This window comes from Etheostoma cragini, chromosome 4 (assembly GCF_013103735.1).
Source record: "Etheostoma cragini isolate CJK2018 chromosome 4, CSU_Ecrag_1.0, whole genome shotgun sequence".
NCBI classification, from domain to species: domain Eukaryota; kingdom Metazoa; phylum Chordata; class Actinopteri; order Perciformes; family Percidae; genus Etheostoma; species Etheostoma cragini.
In genome coordinates this window covers 20,793,116-20,814,171 of record NC_048410.1, presented here as the reverse complement: position 1 = coordinate 20,814,171, position 21,056 = coordinate 20,793,116, and the positions used below count along the sequence as shown (strand labels likewise).

Sequence of the window (21,056 nt, the reverse complement as noted above, 5' to 3'; positions counted from 1 at the left end):
AGTTCTGAAGGCAAAAGGGGGTCCAACCCGTTACTAGCATGGGGTACCTAATAAAGTGGCCGGTGAGTGTACATGTGGGGCACTATTATTACACAGCACGGAAATATCTCTGGTGTTCTGTCAGTAACATAAAAATATGAAAATAGAAATACAACAACTAAAGTTTTGATTATTGAGAAGTCTGCCTTAGATTTCCTTGATTACTTTAATTATATGTCCTGTCTTTAAATGCAAGAATTCAGCAAAACGCTGAAATTTGACAACCATAATTTCTCATAAAAAAATATTCAGAAAGAATAGATTCATTGATGTAGTTCATGTATTTTATTTTGTTCCCTACTCCTCATCCTTATCGTGTGCTTTTTATTTGATGGTGGCATTAAAAGCTATGCCGGCAACATCATAGTTAAAGACTTTGTCTTTAAGATATTTGTATACAAAGTGTATGAAATCGGTTTGGCATTAGTCTAATCAATTTAAAGTTATCATGAGCGGTAGGAACAGCTGGTGGGATAATCAGCAAATACCCGCTGTACGTGCAGCAGTATAATAGAAATGAAGCAGAAAACACCAATACATTAACTACATTCAGATCTGTGGGGGAGCACTGCAACTGGCAGCCTCATACTGAGTCTGTGAGGCAACCAACACCAACTGATGATATGTATGTTACTAAAAGCAGCAAATATGTAGCTTAGTGAAGTGACACGGTGATCCCGGGCATCTCAGTGGAGGGTAAACCCTCAGGGAAGAGCTGCCATGGTCCAAAATGGCCTACAGCGGGACAGGAAATGTCTGCTTTTGTCCGGCTTGAAGGACTTGTGTGTGGCCGGCAGCTGATATGACAAGTAGCAGACAAACAGATTTGGGGACGGCCCAAGTTTTTTCAGCAGGGTTACAGGAAAGTACAAAACAATGGGCAGCTTCACATGTGACACAAAAAATAAATCTCAGGCTTGAATTTAAAGCGTTTGTGTCCGAACAGCAGCCAAGCGAAACCATCAGCGTCCGGGGAGGAGCTAATGGCCTCCACGGGCACGGTTTAGAGACGTGACAGCCATAACTATTGGTTCAAATCAGCAATGAGCTGATGTGGTTGACAGATGGTTCATCCAATCACCTGCCTTCCCTTTTCCAAACAGTTTCCAATGACGGCTTCTCAGATGGTCCTGTGTAACAAACCAACTGGGTCGTCAGGTTAGGTAAATGAAGCATTGCATTTCAATAGACCGCTAAACTAGCTTACGTTATCTAAAACCTATTTTTATTATTTGCAGGCAAGGATCGTGTTGTAGCAACACCACTAGTTAAACTGCATTTAACAGCAGTAGTTGCAGTCAGGTAGTGTAACCTTTTTCCATTATTCTATATAACCATTATGATCATTTAACAATAGATGTTTCTTGATGCAAAATAGCTTCTGTGTGTTAAGCTATTTTTTTCTGAGTAGCTTTGTAGCTTGCTACAATACCTCAAATGAAGTAGCTAAACTATTTAATGAAGTATGTAGCATGACTTATTTCTATAGCATCCCTAACACTGTTAGTGGGTTTTTTTGTTTAACAGAGAGGATGTTTGCTCATCTAGGTCATGTTTAAGCTCAACAACGACACAGCAAGCGGACACATCAGAAAGACTGAGGAACTACAGAAACTTTGTTCAAGATGTTAATGGATTGTCAGGAAATCTTTGGATTAAGTATCGTCTCCTGCTTCAAATTGAATCAATAAGTGAGAGCATGAGAGTGAGAGGCCAAGAGAGAAAAGTAGTGAGGTGTAGAGAAAGTATACTTATGCATTTAAGTTTTTAATTTAACAATGACGACTATAAAGCTTTAATGTAAAACATTATCCTGCAACACATACACAGAAACAAATTTAGAGTTTGTACATTGGTGACCTTGGTTACACTCTTGCGGCAACACTTAAAGTGCCCATATTATCCTCATCTTCAGGTGCATAATTGTATTCATAGGTTATATCAGAATAGGTTTACATGGTTTTATTAAAAACATATTTTTGGAGTATTCAACATTGTTGCAGCTCCTCTTTACACCCTGTGTATTGAGATTTCTGTTTTAGCTACAGAGTGAGGCATCACATTTCTTCGTTGGGAGTTGCACATGCGTAGTAAGCACTGCTAGCTTATCAGTTGCTGAGTATGAGGGTGTGCCACACTAGCAAGTAGGCGCGCATCATAACATGTGTTACAAAGTGGAAGTAAAGGTTGGACTACAACAGAGCTATTTGGATCAGTTTGTGAACAGTGTTTTCTGTCTGTTTTTTTCTTGTTCTGTTCTGTTGGTCCCTTTGGGGTGGACTTTGGGCTTTTTAACTTTGTAAAAGTATAACGTGCACAAAAAAAGATTTATAACACAATAAAGGAAAGGGTAAAATCCAAAAAGCATAATATGAGCACTTTAAGACTTGTTTTTGTCTCAGACACTCGCCTAATTTGATTTTGCTTTGGCTTTATTTCACACAGACTCATACCTCTGCCAGAGGCCAGAATTACTAACGTACCACATACAGTAAAGATCACCAATATTAGATAGACCGTCTCCTTTTGTTCTTTGTTTTTACTTGTGCCAGATTTGAGTATCACTGCAACATTTTCCAAAAATACGCCCACTGCTTTGGATTGTGGTCCAAAGTTACGTTGATCAATTCTGCTTTTATAAACAAAACTTGTTTCCTTGCCATTAGGCAGAGGGCAGGCTGAAGTAAAGCATTCCAGACATGAAGGTAAAACATATGGCTGCTTTCACAACTCTGACACCATAATTTTATGTAGCCTTGATATATTGCACTTAACAGATAATCAGGATTGAGCTGTAAGAATATTTTTCTTCCAAGCCTTCAACAATTTCAGCCAGAAGACAGTTCTTTCTCGAGGAATTCTTTTGAAGAAATTTTACAGACAAAAAAATCTCTTATTCTTCAATTTTGAGCTCTCTTTTATCCATCCTGCTACATACTACATACATACTACTACAACTTCTTTCATTTAACCATTTGTTTATTTGCCTTTCTTTCCACTTCCACTTCCTCCATCTCCTTCCTACCACACCTTTATAGTACAATCACACTGTTGTTTCCCCTTTCCCTCCACCTACCCCCTTCCCCCTATCGCCAACGCCTACCCATAATTTGAACGACACCCCAGGGACGTAGTTGTTCAGTCTGATTGAGAACTGACCATTCAAGGCTGTGTTGTTGCAAACATCGTGATTAGATCTGTTGTTTTCTTCCATCTCTTGCAGTTGTTGTTTTTTCTAGAAAGACCCCTGTGGCTAAACTTCCTCATTAGCCGTCCTGCAGAGTAGCGCAGCAGAACTATTCCTCCACAAATATGTCTCCATTTAGCCCTCCCTCAGCCCGCAAGCCTAACAGCTATCCCATTGCTCAGTCACACCTCGCTTACCACAGGTACCGATACTTTGTGCACTTCCGATATATATATATACACACACACAATATATATTTATATATATATATATATATATATATATAAACCAATTTTTGCCCAGATATTTCCATGGATTCCATGTTTGCTTTTCAATATACAGAATAAAAAGATATTCTTGGATTTTCATGTCCTTTTTGAAATGTACTATAGAACCAAATCAACACCTGGTAAACATGGAAAACTGTTTGGTGGCAAGCTGCAGGCACTTTGTCTCTTTGGATGAATTATCACACACCATTATACATCATGAATAGTGCTGTCAAAGAATTAAAATATTTAATTTGGGATCAGTGATGAGAATAACGGCGTTATAAATACCGGCGTTACTTTTTTCAGGAACAATTAATCTAATTGATTACTTTTCCCGTCATAGTAACGCCGTTATGTTACTGCCGAGCGCACAAATATAAACATCATGACACTTCTGTCATTTGCACTACAAAGAGTGTATACATTTTGTATGTTTGTATTAAGTGTCCATTTCATTTTAATATTCAGATTTACCATAAATAATTAAACATGCACATGTATTTTAGGTTCCATTAAAGAGGGGGGGAAGTGGGGTCACACTTGAGCACTTAATAATTTACTTAGAAATAATGCATTAGTTACTTTCTGAAGTAACTAGTTACTTTTATAATTTGTAACTGAGTATCTAATTTAGTTACTTTTTGGAAGAAGTAACAAGTAACTGTAACTAATTGCTTTTTGAAAGTAACTTGCCCAAAACTGATTGCGATTAATCGCATTAATGTCAGTTAACTTGCAATTAATCGCAGATTTTTATCTATTCTAAATGTTCCTTGATTTCTTTTTCTCCCATTATTTTTTCTCATTTTAATGCTCTTATCAACGTGGAAAAGTGGCTCGGCTTGCTTTGTGCAAATTTTTTTTATTGAAAACAACATTGGCATACAGCCTACTGTAGTGATCCATTTCACATGTAACATTTTAATTTGGAGTAACTAATCTCTCACACAATGTAACACTGTCCATCAATAAAAGAGTGAAAATAATACTTTGAGGAGGGGGCGGAGAATTCTCATCAGCTTAGTGCTTGGCCATCAAGTGGTATTTCAGACTGGACGTGCTGTGATGATAGCTCGCATCGATCACTTTGGTTTTGTCAATGGAACCATTTGGCAGCTTTTAAAGAGTAAACTTTCCGGGTAGCCAGATATTGTAGTTGTTAGAGCAGGCACCCATATATATCGACGCAGCGGACCAGGGTTCGACTCCGACCTGTGGCCTTTTGCTGCATGTCATTCCCCCTTTCTCTCTCCTTTCATGTCTTCTGCCGTCCTATCAAAATAAAGGCTGAAAATTGCCCAAAAAATAATCTTAAAAAAAAAGTAAACTTCCATATTCAGAATCTTATCGGCATCCCTTTGAGCGTGTCGCGCACGCCATCCACTCAAAACGTAACGTTACTACTCTTTAGTCGGCTCGCAAGCCCAAACAAGTGTGTGCGGCGTGGCTGTTGTTTTGTTTTCAGTCTAGCTAGATCCGGTGTGGTGTTGTAGTTTTTCTAACATTACTAGATGTTGCAACAGCATGTGAAAAAACTACACAGTTTGCTAGGCTAAAAATAACGTTAATCTTGACATAAAAAAACTGTTCGTCGTTAAAAAGGGTTTGCGTTAACGCCAATAATACCGCATTTAACTGACAGCACTAATCATGACGTCCTGAAGGTAATCACAGTCACAGATACACCTCCAGAGATTCCTCCAGGCCTCTTTGATCATAGCATGCTAATTTAATACAGCAACACATGGAGACAGAGCAAAACCGCTTCCACTGGAAAAGAAAGAATCAAATCAGCACCACAATTTGCAACCAAGTGCTGAAAAAAAATAACAAAATACCTGTAGCTAGCAAAAAAACATAATTTTAGCACCTTTTGTCTACCAGAGAGGACATGTTAGCTGTTAGTAAGTTAATATAAGCTATGTATAAGCATGCTAAGGCACTTGCAAACATAATGCAAAGCTTTCTGATTTATCAACATCCCACTGTGACACAAGTTGCATACTGTCAAAATACTTGAAAACTTAACTCACAGAAATTTAGTTAACCTAAAACTGACTTAGTTATGGGTTCTGTACAATTTTGTTGTGTGCATTCCAACAACCAGCAGCTTTTAGCCATTTTTCTCTAGTTGGCTCAGACAGAACTGACAAGAAGCCTTCACGCAATACAAAGTCAAAAGAGAGGGATAACATTTTTTCCCCTCAGGTGTGGACGGGACTTAATTGCGCTCTGTCTTTCTTTCTATTTTGTCATTTTGTAAGACAAAGTTTGCTCTTACTTTGAGTCATGCTTGATTGTAATTCATTTTGTTTGCTGGCTCAACAATGAGCAGTCCCTCTTTTTCCGAATTCTAATACATGTCAGAGATACAAATAATGTTTTATGTATTTATAAGTAGTTAATTCAGTTAACTTTATACTCGTTTGTGCGTTATCCTTATTATTTAGCTAACAAACTAAAATAATTAACTTTTAAATTAACGTCCGGAGCAACATGCTGAATTGAAACACTGACTCGTTCCCACCTTCGCATTGCTGTAATATTGGCTGTTACATTAGCTAGAAACAGTTTCTCTGACTTCTTTAGAAGGGTATGGAAATGAGCCTCTGTGCTACTTTCTTTTACTCTATCTTTGATGTGTGATATCACAAACAGGTCTGCTTGTGTTTTATTACAGCTGGCACACAAAGAGAGAGAGGAGGAGTTGATGAGGGAATATCTCTGATGAACTCTTTCTTGGGATGCTGAGCACAGTGTAACCTCTCTGATGAGAATTATGCATTTATGCCTTCTTTTATGCCTTCACAGGAGGGAAACTTGTAACATAATTCATCATGGATGCTTTATGGCAGGGCCGCCTGTGGGGGCAAAAACCCACATTTACAGGAGGAAATAAGTTAATATGTAGAAAACTAATTGGCTTTAACCCCTTTCTTCAAACCAGAATATATAATAAGTGATGGACTCAGTTCATAGCTGAATATCATGAACACAAGTTTCCAGTTAGATACAAGCTTTTTCAGCGCACACACTGCATCTGTGACAGGTGTCTGTGTTTACTGTTCAGTGAAGGCCAATTAAACAGCAAAAAGCCCCCCTGCCTGGCCTGTGAACTACACCACTAGAACTAAAGTGCCGCACATTGCATGTCCTTATTGACTAAACGCTGAGAGGCACATCTGAATGCTTCAACAGGCCAGAGAGTATTTCATATGTTGAGAAAAAAAAGTTAATGCTGATCCAGCATATGTCCTTGGTAACAAAAACCTACTGGGCAGATAGCATCAGAGAGAGAGGGAGATCAGAGAGAAATCCATAAACATTTCAAACACATTCACCCATAAATGTATGTTAGGTATCAACAGCTTTGCATCATGACATTAAGGAAATGCTTATGATTTGCATTCCTTTTTTGTTCCATTTTAATTATAAACAGTCACTTATAACTGGGTAAACATAACACATTTTTGTGTATGCTTATCTACAGACTAAATATACGACCTCAGGAGCATTCCTGTGAGCTTAAGGAAGGTTCAATCCCTTTTGCTTGTATAAGCTCCTCTAAAGCTCCAAAACTCCTATTTGGGCAACTGCATCCTGTGCGTGAAAATGGCTTAGAGTCTTTTCAGGCTTGTAGGTTATGCAAACCGCAGCACAGAATTATCTCTCTAAACACAGTGAGTGAAAATTCATTACCTTGACCGTCGTGTCTCTTAAAAGCAACTTCACAAGTCAATTTAAGAATACAAACGGCGGAGAAAATGTTGTGATTTAAAAGACCAACATCAAATTAAAAGAGGGGTGGAAATGAAAAAATTGTCTAGGTTACTCAGTGATGTGACATCACAGAAAGAAAAAAGCACAGGCCTTTTAAATATAATTTCTCAAGACCAAGGTCACACTAATGCATACTTAGTTAATGTGAGAACAATTTTTGTTCTTTTTCATTTATGGCCTCCCATTTACACTAATGGTGAATTACCTACATATAGAGCATATGGCACTGTATACCTTCACCTCTGACTCACTGAGTACACACAGTACTGTTCTGTTACCTTTTTACCTTAGCATTGATCAGTGTTTAATACTGCCAATTCAACAAGTATTTACACAAGCATTTGTCTAATTTGGCATTTGTGTTTCAGGTAGTGCCCAAAAAACAGCATGTGTTTTGTGAAAAAGCCCCAAGCATTCTGGGAGAAAATGAGGAAGTCAGGTGACTGTATTATAGAGCAGGGGTCTTCAACAGGGGATTCTCAGAGTCAATGGGGGGGGGGGGCTCCAAATTATAGTTTATAATTAAGTTGTTTTTTTTAAGTGAAAAGTCTTATCCCTGCTTCTTCCATAGACTCAACCACGTGTCTTCTGTTGTAAATATGACGATGAAGGGCCTCTTACCTAAATGGTAAAGTCAAACCACAACGTATTTCTTATTTTTAGTTCATAACCTAACCAAACGTTAACCACGCATTGACACATCATCATCAAGGGATTTGTGGTTGTGTTGTTTAATTTGGACTTCAGTTTTGCATACATGCAAATCAGTCGTGTAGTACCTGCTTCTGGTTCTCCCACAAAAATCTATTGTCTTATATTTTGATAAAATAAACAATAATGTGGCATTAATTTGATAGTTATGACAGACACTGGCACCAGAACAACTCCCTGTTCAGTTCACACAATTGTACCCTCTCTATGTTTGTATGCATCTGTGCACGTATCAGCACACTAGTACACTAGTATTTTTGCTTGTGTTTGCATCTAAGTGTTGCTCCATTCAAAGCATGTGAAGCAGTCTTGGGGGGGGGGGGGGGGGGGGGGGGGGGGGGGGGGGGGGGGAGCTGGTGTGACATGGGATAAAAGAGAGCCGGCATATGAAAGGAGGAGGAGCAGAGATGGTGATTGATTCTGTAGGCGGCTTGTGTTGCATGGAGATACAGAGGGAGTGTCATACCGACTTAAGACTGAGGCTGACAGGCGCTCCAGCATATGGTGCTCTGTCACTCTGTCAGAATGGGACACCAATAAAGACACATAGCTTTGACATAGCTGTTCCTCTTTGTACCTAATCAAAGAGCTGTCACACACATCAACTTAAATAAGGAAACAAAAGGTGGGGTTATTGCCATGGTGCCATTGGTGCATTGAATGTATATTCAACAAGTCTCAGTTGTGCAATATACTGTACACCTGTAGTGTATCTTCTGTAAAACAAAATAAGAAGCTTTTGCCTTTTATCAGATTTCCCGGTTCTTAATATGTTCTTGGCACAATAATGACCAAAAAGAAGAAACTTGTTCTCTGTAATGCTTGGCAGAGACAATAGTTGGAAGCTAAAAAGCAGCTAAAAAGAATGGAAAGGTCAAAATGTACTTTCCAGTGCACCTAAAGTGTAGCAGCGTGTGTTCATGTGCTGAAAAGAAAAGAAAAAAGTAAAGAAAAAATACAAACCAGACAAAGAAACAGGGAGAGAAAGTGAAAAAACAAAAAGGAGAGAGAAGATGGTTGGTGGTAATGGTTTGCACATATTACTGTGGCCTGCAAAGGTGTGTGTGTGTGTGTGTGTGTGTGTGTGTGTGTGTGTGTGTGTGTGTGGGTGCGTGCGTGGATTACAAATACAGCATGTCTCTGTAATTTGTACAGCGCTACAGAGGAGATCAATGAAATAAGCAGTTGGAGCATCCAGTCATGTAGAAGTTCACCACCTCCAGTCTGGCCGGTGACTGAGCCCTGTCTCCCGGTCAGCCGTGATTGAAGGCCGCTGTTCCAGATACGCTGCCAAAGGTCATTGTACTCATCAACTGCCCACTGCTTCCCAGTTTGAGGGAGTGGAGTCTAAAGATCAAATGTCCGGCAGGCCAGCTGTTCCAAGCACCTCGTGGTTCTCATTGTGCTGAAAATGTTACCTGACAGGTGCTAAGATTGGTTTGAGTTGTTTACTGTTATTCAGTGAGGCAATTGAAGCATTGATGTATCATGTGAAAGATTAAAGTTGTTTCTAGAAAGAAAAGAAAAAAAAAAAAAATCTGTTCAGCTGAGTAGAAACGTGTTGAACGTTGTGTGGGTAGAACGGTGCTGTTTGTTATTTCCCAGCAGCTACACTGTGCTGCCACCAAGCATGATTGGTAATAGCTTCCAGTTACAGTGTCCAGTAGGAGATGCTTTGGTGGACTGAACACCAAAGCATTTTTAATCTAAGAGACTAAAAAGCTTTATAGGGAGGGTGAAAAATAGAGCGCGGAGTAAGAGAGAGACAGGAAAAGGCGGAGAGAAGTAAATGCCAACCGGTCAGTAGTGGACAGCCTCAGGCTGAGAGCCACAGACCCAGAGCTCATTAAAACACACTGGCTTTTCTGAGCGGGGCAATGTGGAGCGAGAGAAACCCAATGGCACTGGTCCTTTCTGTGAGAAAAAAGGATCGTAAGGGAAACAGACAAAACAACAACACAGAAAAGAAGACAAATGGAGAATGTGGAGCAGGGACACAAAGGCAGAAGGACCCACGGTAGGACAAATGTAATTTCCTTCCTCTCCTCTTGAGAGGAAGGACGGAAAATCCTTAAGAGAAACTTCGTCATTGTATGTCCCTTGAAGATATGACTCAGTGTGAGTGACGTGTGTCTCCCTGTCTACTGTCTCAATAGTTAACTACAACTGAAAAAAAAATATGGGAATATGTGCTGATAGATTTTGCTGCCTCTCGTCAACCCATCTTGTATAAGAGGCAGCAAAATCCGCAGCTGCTCTTTAATCTCCCGGCCTGTTTTTTATAGGCCGAAGGGAAAAGCATTTTTACAGTCTGTACCAAAAATAAACGTGAAAGGTTTTTTACGTGACATATTTTACTGGGATACGAAAACAATAAAAACTAATTATATCAGTACAACTAAAGCAAAATATCCACATGAAAACTCCCACTCCAGCACACAGATTGTTCTGTTAGCTTTACATTTCATTGATTCATTCATTTTCTTTTTTCTTTTTTTGCAGCACCAAGAGAAGCACACAAGATGAAGTAAGCAGGCTATCGGGCCGGCAGATTTGCTGAAGGTTAAGCCTGTGATTAGAGTGGGAAGATGACTTCTTGCCCTTTGGTCCTCTGCCTCTCTATTGATCGCAACACCCTTTGAGTCGCAATTGTTTAAATGTGCCTGCTTTGCTCAGCTCCCACACACACACACACACACACACACACACACACACACACACACACACACACACACACACACACACATCTCAGGGGTCTTCTTAGTTTTCTGGTGACATCTGTGCAGTGGAGCACAGCGCCTAAATGTAAAAGATGAAATAACTGAATGTCATTGCTTTCCCGGAAGACCATCACTCTAATTGTGTGTTTTCTCTTCTGTCATTCATTATTGGGTGATGGAGCTCAACTGCTCCTAATGAGAATCGGGACAAATGTTGCTTTTATTTTACACCAGGGGTGTTGGGAAATTTCTCAATAATGACAACTCCTTAGATAATGAGATGAGCATGAAGAGACATCATTACAATAGAAGATGGGGCAGAGTCCAAGCTCTCCAATCCTTACCATTTACTGTAATAGAATACACTGGAAAATGTACAGAGAAAAAAGGCAAAAAGCTGACAAGAGGAGAGAGTAAAAAATGTGAGATAAAGAAAAGACAGATTGATCACAATTCTCAACTTTTTTTAATTTAGTTTTTTAGTTTTTCTAGAATAACAATTGCCATGTTGCTTATGAGTTTGGAAATAATTATGTTCATTCTAAAAGTATTTTTCTTGACCTTTTGGTTGATCCAGTGTGTTTGTTATTGTGTCTATCCAAGTCTCCCTCATGGAGAAGTTGCCTTCTGACCAACCAACCAATGAACAACCAACCTAAGGAAATAAAGCCTCCAATGTAAATTTAAATAATGATCAAATTGCAATCACAAGACAGTAACTATTCATGCAAAGCTAAGTTCATAAATGCAAACTCTGTGTAGAGGGTTTAAATCTGCCCTGTGACAATTTCCATGATCAAGTCCTATAACTTACCTATTAAAGGCGGAAAATCTTAAAGAGAAACATTTACATATCTCTCTTGAAAGCTGAATGGAGGTTAAGTTAATCATATTGTAGCAAACACATGTTCTTGAACGATGCTTTTACACATAACCATCTAAATAATTCCCCTGAATGTTACAGAGCTTAATAGTTACAGTATAGTTTAATATAATAGTTACTTTGAAAATACAAAAAAGGTGCTGCAGCAGAGTTACCGTAGTTATCATGGAGTCCTTCAAGGCTTCTAATTATAGTTTGGAACACGTAGTACTTCATCACAACACAAACAAACAAGTTGTCTCCTAACTGCTTGCTGCTTTAAGTTGATCTTAACTGCTTGCTGCTTTAAGTTGATCTTAACTGCTTGCCGCTCACATCTATGCAACCCACCTCCTTGACAGCCCCCTATGCTTCTCTGTCACCGTTGCTGCTCTGTTCATATGGGGGAACAGTTTAGCTCTCCCAGTCTTAAACTGTGTAAGCCTCCCCTAATGCTGCTGCTGCAGTCAGGGGACTCCTCTGAACAGATCCATACCATACCGCCAATTTAAAAAAAAAAATCTTAAAGCATTTTTATTGTCTGCAGTGTTCTTGACTTAATGGACCTGACAGAATTGTTTTTAGAGGGACAAAGATATGAAATTAAATGCATTTTCAAGGTTTTGTCAGGCTGAAAGATGATACTAATGGGAAAATTTCCCCAGACCATCACTGAGGTGACATGTCCATGTAATCTCATACTTCATACATGATCTATAAATATCCACGCAATTTACCACCACCTTGCTCAGTAATACACAGCAATAATGCAATGTGAACCCATTATTGAGGTTAATAATAATTCAGTGATTGAAATTAGCAAAAACACCATCCCAATCAGGGACATATTAGTTAATTTCATGCCAGATGAAAGGGACTGAACTGATGTACATGACAGTTATAATGTAGAAGTGCAATCCCAGAGGTTACATCTTCATAAATGCATCCTCCTACGTACATACAGACATACATCTACATCTACGTACATCTACTTCAGAGCATGGGAACCAGGCGAATCTGCCGCGCTCATATTCATATTCATTTGCTCTGGCTGATTCGTCTGGTCCATCTCCCGTTCCGACAGATTTCCAGCCAATCGACCGTTTATCTCATGTGGGGTTGAAGTGATGACAGAGTAACGTCATGCTTCAATGTAGTTACCCAACATAGTTACTGGATGTAACTGGTATTATCCATCCAGCACAATTTACCAGGCTCAAGAAAGTCAAATCAAACTGTCAAACTAGGCACTAATGATAGAATATGAATCAAGACTCTGTTACTGTCCGTTGATAACGCCTTGTGGAATATGAAAATAAAGTTCGAGGTTCCAGACTAATACTAGTCTGGTGATGCCAGGCTAACTTCTTCATCCTAAATTGCTTTATCGCAGTGAGTCAGTGGGACACTAGCTGACTCAGTTTTGTCATTTGAGTTTATTTAATAAAAATCCTGAGCATTGGATTTATTTGCTTGGTCCACCAATATTACGATACACTGAATAATATACACTGAAACAAGTTTCTTAATTTGTTTCCTTAATGTAATTTGTGAATTTATCAATGATATCAAGCCTCTCAAGCCACCTAGCAGATTCAGATGTTGACATCAGAAGACAAACTACGTGCAGATCTATGAAATCTAGTAACATGACCCACAGCTGATATTAAGGCTTAGCACTCAGAGTTGTTATCAGCAGAAACAAATGTGTTACCAGTACATCAATACTGTCTAGACAGCCCATTACAGTAACTTGTCTCTGTAATTACAACATACAGTAATGTACCTATGTGCTTTCCACACTTAGTATGGAGCCAGCAAATTAAGTTGATGGGAGGCAAGAAAAGGTCCAGGGTCTGTAATGTTATGATTTAAAAGTTACTTAAAACCATTTGTTGGAAATAGATAATTTAATCAGAGAGAGAATACATATATATCTACTTTTCATTTATGGAATTATCTTTTTTTAAAATTTTAAAGCAGGGAACCTTTCTTTATCTAAGGGCTACTTCAAAAAACGAAAGTGGCCAAGAGCTACTTGCATCAGTATAAGCTCAATGAAGCTGCTCTTTGTACACGTATGAAGTAGTACGTATGACTATATTACAATTGTTATGGACATTATTAGCTACAATGCTGAAAATATTCCCATCAGGGTTCAAGAAAAAGTTGACCTACCAGTAGCTCGTAAGCTACTTGTTGGAGACCCCTGTTTTAAAGAGTACTCAGATCCTATAAAAGGATAAACATCTTTCTCATTTTCACTTTAAATATTAGCATTAGTTCCATTATGTAATTCTTTACAGCACACTTCAATTCAGTAGTTGTAAGTAGTTGCATTCAGTAAATTTCTAAACCATTAAGCAAAATAAATGCAATATTGAGAGCCAACCGCTTTATGCAATTTCATAATGGTGAAAAAACACCTAATGAATTGAGGCAAACCAAAAAACCCTGCAATTAAAAGCCTTTCTCAAGCCAAGTAATTAAATTTATCTTAAGGTAAGCCTGTGCAACAAAGCAAACAACATTACTCACTGGCTATTATATTAAAATCAAGTTTTGCTCTAAATATTATTCATGCATGGCATCAACACCTGTGTCTCTCTTCAAATTTCAATTAGCTTAAAAAACAGAATGTGTTTTCCATCAACAGAGATGACGCTATTAATCGTAATTGTTTTTCATCGAAGAGTTTGAATTTGATAAATTAAGACTTATCAAATTTATTTAATTGCTTGAACTGTAAATTGTACTGATCCAACAGTGACCTTTCCAATGTGAAGACGAATCACACTGGCTTAACCTATAATGCAAACGTATGCAAAAAACACGGGTGATTTGTATGTAATTTGTTAAGGAAGACAGAAGTAGTTCTTGAGATCTCAAAAGTGGCCATCCATCCATCCATCCATCCATTATTTAATCTGATAAGTGCACACCTTTACCTGTTGGTGGAGCTAGATGAAGAGTCAGAAGAACACCAAAGTCATTAGGGTTCATCCATGAATGTCTTAAAGTTATCGTGCACAACTACTTTATCAATGGAAGTCCGCTGCATTCAAGTCATTGCCAAATGTGTTGATACAAAGCTATTTAAGCCTATCAGCTCCACAAAACTCTGTACTGCTCAGTATGGCTATGTTCACTAAATGGTGTCATCAAGCAACTCTCACGCGCAGAAATCGAGTGATGCGTTTTCCGCCACTGCTGAGAAAGGACAACAGCAGCATTCAGCTTTGGAGACAAAGAGGACATACAATTTACAAGATAATTATCTCTATGGATCCAATATGATTAGACTTAGTCAATAATAGGCAAGACTTGACCAATCACATTTAACTATGCATATTCTTAGTCGGGTAATCTAGTATTCATAGTTCCCTTGACCTGCCGAAAAATTACTACAGTACATCTGCGTACACACTCTGGTCTTTTGAAATAACCATGACACTCAGAGTTTGTGTTATCGAATAGGAAACTTCAATAATGTTGCATAAGAGAAAGCCCTAGAACAAACACTATTGTCTCCCATCATCAATCACATAGCAAGTAGGGAAAAGACCTCCTGCTAAGATTTTCTTTTTTTTTTTACCTTAAAGTAAAATGAGCTAACCGACTGTGAGTGTGGTAAGCCTGGTGTCTGGCAGTCACACAACTCCAATGTGTGTGACAGATATTGTTTTAGTTCAAAGCTGTGATGTGCTACATTGTCAATCATATCTACAACAGTGGTACCTGCAGTACCCTCTCACTGAAGTCAGTAACTGTTAAGGACAATTTCTAAAATGAAGTGGGTGACCAACTGATGTCTCCTATCTACAGTGCATGAACAAGAGAGGCAAAGAGATACAGAAAGCAGCTCAGAGTATACTAGTACGATTTTCTAAAGTATTGTATAATAAAACACGCAGCATCCTACCATTTGAGAGTGGGAGTTCTAGGCATCTTTCCAGAGACTCCTGGTATGCGAGGGCCACTGTCATAGCAGGCAGGGAGTTTTACCACTACTGTATACTCTTGCATAAAATGTATAAAGTATAAATGGCATGAGCTGCTGAATAAAGAGCTTCATCGTTGCTTTAAGCTATACAGAACATGTTCCAATTCTTACAATTACAGTTTTTTTATTAGTTTACTTTGAGTGTGCTCATTTCATGGCAGAAAGGTCAAGACAACTATATGAAATTGAGCCAAATCATCAGAGGCGTGGAGCCTGTTGCACTGGTTGAAGTTCGATCCTAAATTTGAGTGTAACACTCACTGCTGCGTTGTACCTAGTTAGTTTAACCTAACCTAACTGCATAGACCAGGACCCAAAAATTGTCTCAGAGTGGGACATTTCACCCAGTGCATCATTTTGAATACATGGGAGAGAAAGGGGCCTATGTAACTTAAAAGCGAGCTACCTAACACATGATAAATAGAGATAGAGATACTTTATTTATCCCGAAGGAAATTGAGGTTTCCAATAGCTTATACACAACACACAGTACATACACATAGGCATAAAGACATATGACATCCACGCACACATACGTACATAGTACAAAAATACAAAGGGAGATATCAATAGTGTGCCCTTACAGTAAAGTTAGATTGTAACATGTTTAAAGGAGCAGTGTGGAAAGAAAAGAAAATGCAGAATTTAAATTTAAATTACATTTTTAATCTGTTTATTGATCCCCAATGGGGAAATTACAATTCACATTTTTTTAAGAATTTGTTTTTAGAAAGGTGCAATGGTACAAGTACGACAGGCTACACAATAAATCAAAAATAGAATAATCATTACTTAACTATACCTATACACTAGTAAAGGATTTGAAGAACGGTTTAAGTTGAAGTTGAAGGCTGTCCATAAAGACAAAAAGACAGCATGGTGTATTGACCATCCAGGCAAGCTAGCAAGATGGACAGGTGGCTAATAGAGCCAGTAAGGGAGTCAAACAGTGCCAATCAGTCCAGTCCAGGGTAGTTTATGTGTAAGTATAAAGGCACCCAGATGAAGGCATGTTACAGAGGGCAGTGTGCAGAGCAGACTTAAACACAAATAATCAAAATACCCCCCTTCTGCAAAACAGAGACAGGAACCTACTACTGAAATAGGCTCTTCTGCTTGGAGCAAGTGGTGTGCAGGAGGTGACAGTCATTGTCCACTACAGAGGGCCGTCTGCTCAGGGTCCTCGTATCTGCAACTGATGTCAGTGACACCAGCTCCATGCCCACCACAAAAAACAGCTTCCCCAGCCTGTCTAGTTGTCCGGCATCCCTCTTCCTAGTGCTGCCTCCCCAACATACCACAGAATAGAAAAGGACACTGGCCATGACAGACTGGTGGAACATAAGTGGGAGTTTGCAGCAGACTTTAAAGGACTCCAGCCTCCAAAGGAAATAGAGCCTGCTCTGCCCTTTCTTGTAAAGTGCGTGTTTGGCTGTAACCTCATAAAGAATTGAATGATCAATTACTGATTGCTTTTTGGTGTACATTTCTATTGTTAGGATATCAACTGGTAATGCTTATTGGTTGATACGTTGATACTGACTCTATTTACTTGATATTCACTGATATTGGTACTCAGTTTCAATGGGATTAAAATGTATAATTTGACGCATATTCACGTAACGTTTGTAAGGTTTAAATTTCAAGTTTATTATTTCATTTATTTTTTTAAAGCATTTTTGTATGTGTGCATTCTATTAAAATGTTGACAGGAACAAGATGTAGTCTATCCACACTAAGGAATGCACCATCAGCAGTGTCATCATTGGGTAGCTACAAATGAGCTAAACTGTTACTTTAACAGCAGGCAAACTGTAAATGCCAAATATTACATTCATAATTTAATGAATGAACTTCAAATATCTGTAGCAGTTCAGAATGTCGTAGGACCTCATCAGTGATATGGTTCTGACCAATCAAGAATGGGTACCAATTTAAGACTACTCCTCACACATAACCATGGTCATAATTAATAAAATCATCAACAAAGGCATCTAAAAAAGTCTGCCTTGCTGAAAAGATAAGATAATCTAAACATTACAGCAGCAATTCCCACATCGAGTGAATGCAGCATATAGTCACACTGAGCATGCATGCAAGTTTCATCATTAATGTAAAAGGATGTAGTCTTTCAAAGGCAATGTTCAAATATTGAAGAAAAACTAAACATAAACATATAGCTGGTCCAATAGTCTGCAGGATCACCTTGTGAGCTGCTACCAGCAAACCTTTAGCTACGGTGTAGCATGTAAAGATGGAGTCAGGTCATTCCTTTAAGCCATTCACTCAGCCCCTGTCAGTGCAGAGTCTGAACCCAGTATGACCTACTACATGGGCCCTGTGTCCAGCAGTATTAGTGCAGTATCAGTGATATATGAGGGCTAAGATGGGGCAGCCAAAGTTGAGGGGTCAGAGAACAACACGGCAGAACAGGACCATAACAGTAGGCCTCTCTGACTGATTGGCTGTCTGACACTACTACACTTAGTACCATAAAAATCACACTAAATGCAGTGTGGAGTGACAGAGAATATCAACGGCAATGAGACTTCCTGGTTGCAATACAAATATACTTAGTAAATCCTAACGTAAAGGTCAGAAGACAAAGCATTCACAGCACCAAATGGAGACATTCCCGCCCATCATCCAATGAAAAAAAACATTGATTTAGATTTTTGGTTTTACTCTTTGCTCCCAAAACCAACATTTCCCAACTTCGTTGCGTCAAAGTCTTTTGTTCTTTGAAATATCATCATGCCTGGCATGAAGAGAGAATGTCAGAGCATGAATGTGCCATATAAAAGAGGGGCCTTATTTAGCCTCATAAAGCATAGTTAATGGTGTTATTTCTCAAATGTAAGTTGCACATTGTACATTTTAAAAAGAGAAAATAAACCCTGCTGCTTCTTCTACCAATCACTTCATGCCCAAATGCCCAAATCCACACTATGTATAACTAAGCTCTGTTGCAGCTCTGCATTTTTTTCTGAATCGTTTTGCTGTGTTAAATAGGTGAATGCAGAGGGCTTGTTGGTATAATGAGTACAGCTGCAATGGACAGTAACTCAGGATTGGATATTTATGCCTTCATTATAGAGACATGATGTCTAATTTTGTACATTGCATGCATGTTAGGAGTAGAATTAAGTCTACTTTTGATGAACTTTGGTCTGTTATTGCTCCATGAATTTGGATGAGCCCCTGTCTATTTCTCAGGGAAGTACATAATCAGTACACTACTACACTACAAGCACCATGGCAGCCAATTATGTTATACGTTTTTTTTTGTTTATACGTTACGTGCATGTTTTTATACATTCCCTCTTAAGTGAAGGGATTTGTAACAACTGTTTTAAAAAGCTCTATATAAATAAAGTTTACCTGCCAACATTTTAGTACCTTCTTCTGATTCACCAAGTTCCACACCTTCATGTCTACTGTAGGCCATAAATTGCAATCTTCTGTTGTTGCCTAATAAATATCTCCACTGAGGAAATGTAGTGCAAACTGCCTTACTCAAGGGCAACTATGCACTTATTGCTTTGGGAGGAGATTTTTGGTCACTCACATTTCCTGTCCAGATTTTCCTGCAGTGTAGGCATTCAAACCAGCTGTTCTAACCCTCAGATACCTTCTACTGCACTTATGCTTTTTTAATTCTTTTACATTTTAAACTGACTGAATGTGAAGTCATATATCATATGAAAACAGCATGTTGCTCATGGTTCATGAGCTTGGCAACTCTTGTGAAAAAGTGAAAGAACACAGTAGCCTGACTTTTACAGATGTGTTCTTATATGTTTATTGGAATTACAGAGGAGCTATTATTGTTGCTCTCTAGCTGGCCTTTTCACAAACAAATAAAGATCATCTGTCCCCATCAACAACTCTATTTCATAAGGTCAACCTGGGCTTGGCTGTGAAATGTGTGCCACTTCATATTAATACACTCTAAATTCAAATGTGAGTGGTTCCCTTCCAACAGCACAATATCCTTCACTTTATCTGAACATCACAAGGAATGGGGCTATATATATTTGATCAAATGTTTTGATGAAATATATTAAAACTGAAGAACAAAGGTCAATCAAAACATGTCTCTACTCTAGTTCTAAACGTGTAATTATTGTCCTTAGACTTTGCTTTTGGGTTCTTATGTCAATAGACAAGGACATTTAAGTGAATGCACATAATCCACAGATTGATGATTGATGACATTACTCTTTGTCAGCCCTAAATATCTTGTTAAGCTCTGAATAAAGCACAGTTATCGGCAGGCCCATGTGTTGGGTATACTGCCACTGCAGAGAAATAAATCTTGTTCATATACAACGTTGATTTTACGTCTGGCGCTTGTGAGAGCTTGCTAATGCTAACGCAGCATCTATGTGGGAGAGGCACATACTGGGGCTACAGCCAGCGTTTAGATTTTTATATTTGCCATTGCAGCTGTACCACAGTCGACATACATTATAGACCTCTTGGGCCTTGCCTATAACATCTCTGTTGGGGTGAGAGAAGTCATTTGAACTTAACTTTACATCCAAACAGACACATACAAGCTAATGTTTTTAAAAAACAAAGCAGTTTTGACAAACAATATATGTCTTATAATTTTAATCTTAGAACGTCTGATTATGTGCATGTCAAAACCAACTACTCTAGTTTCCTCTTTGAAAGAGTTGTTAAGTATGGAAAATGCTCTACATGTTCCATTATACATTCATGCAAAATGGGACAATTACCAACAGCACCATTTTGTCATTTGTTTTGTTGAGTGTGCTACTATCTGACAAGAAGGGTGTTGGAGTGGGGGGGGAATTGAAGAGGAAAAAAATAAATCCATAATGGCATACCGGTATTCTTTACAGTATCAAGTTGGGTTTATACTGTTTTCTGGTTTGTTAATTAGGTGATTGTCATACAAAAATGTTTTTCTTCTTTGTGTGTAATTAAAAGCAGATATACAATTACAATATAAAAAAAAAATCCTAACACATTTTTTAGACCACTATTTTCCGCCTTCTGGGCCTCTGTTGTGTGGGCAGCCATTTAAATTCCATTTTTCGTATGAACTGGTTTCTTCTCCATACAGGTTCACCTGTTCATTTATCTGGTTACTTCCTCCCAGCAAGATCAGAGCGGTGCCAGAAGCTGTGGGTCCACCACCATCTGCCACAAACAGCCTGGCAGGACTTAGGGCATTTTGCTTGAGTGTATGTGTGTCAGTGTGTTGGTGTGCAAGGCCACCTCTGCTGTGAGTAGTAAAACGGTCCGGATGCAAAGTGTTGCTTCAGTAACTTGTTTGTATTTTTCACTGTATGTGCTTTCCAGCTGGTATAAGAGAGGAAGCTTGGGATGATGCAACACACAGAGATGGTGCTATGAAGTGTGTGTCAGAGTTTGTTTGTGTGTGTGTGTGTAAGTGAGAAAGAAGCTTGGGGGTGTGTGTGTGTGTGTGTGTGTGTGTGGGGGGGGGGGG

The 21,056-nt window shown here is 38.7% G+C and overlaps 1 protein-coding gene and 1 long non-coding RNA gene across 2 annotated transcripts in view; both read right to left on the bottom strand.

Annotated features, from left to right (window-relative positions):
* Window positions 1-5,506, bottom strand: part of LOC117943477 — an 8,710-nt gene extending 3,204 nt beyond the window's left edge. The window contains exons 1-2 of the long non-coding RNA XR_004656355.1: window positions 5,356-5,506; window positions 5,020-5,033 (exon numbers count right to left, since the gene is read on the bottom strand). This is a non-coding gene — a long non-coding RNA (uncharacterized LOC117943477). The remainder of the gene's footprint in view (window positions 1-5,019; window positions 5,034-5,355) is intronic.
* The window catches only part of asic1b (acid-sensing (proton-gated) ion channel 1b), a 160,823-nt gene that overhangs the window by 61,764 nt on the left and 78,003 nt on the right, over window positions 1-21,056 (bottom strand). The gene's annotated exons all lie outside the window — the stretch shown is intronic.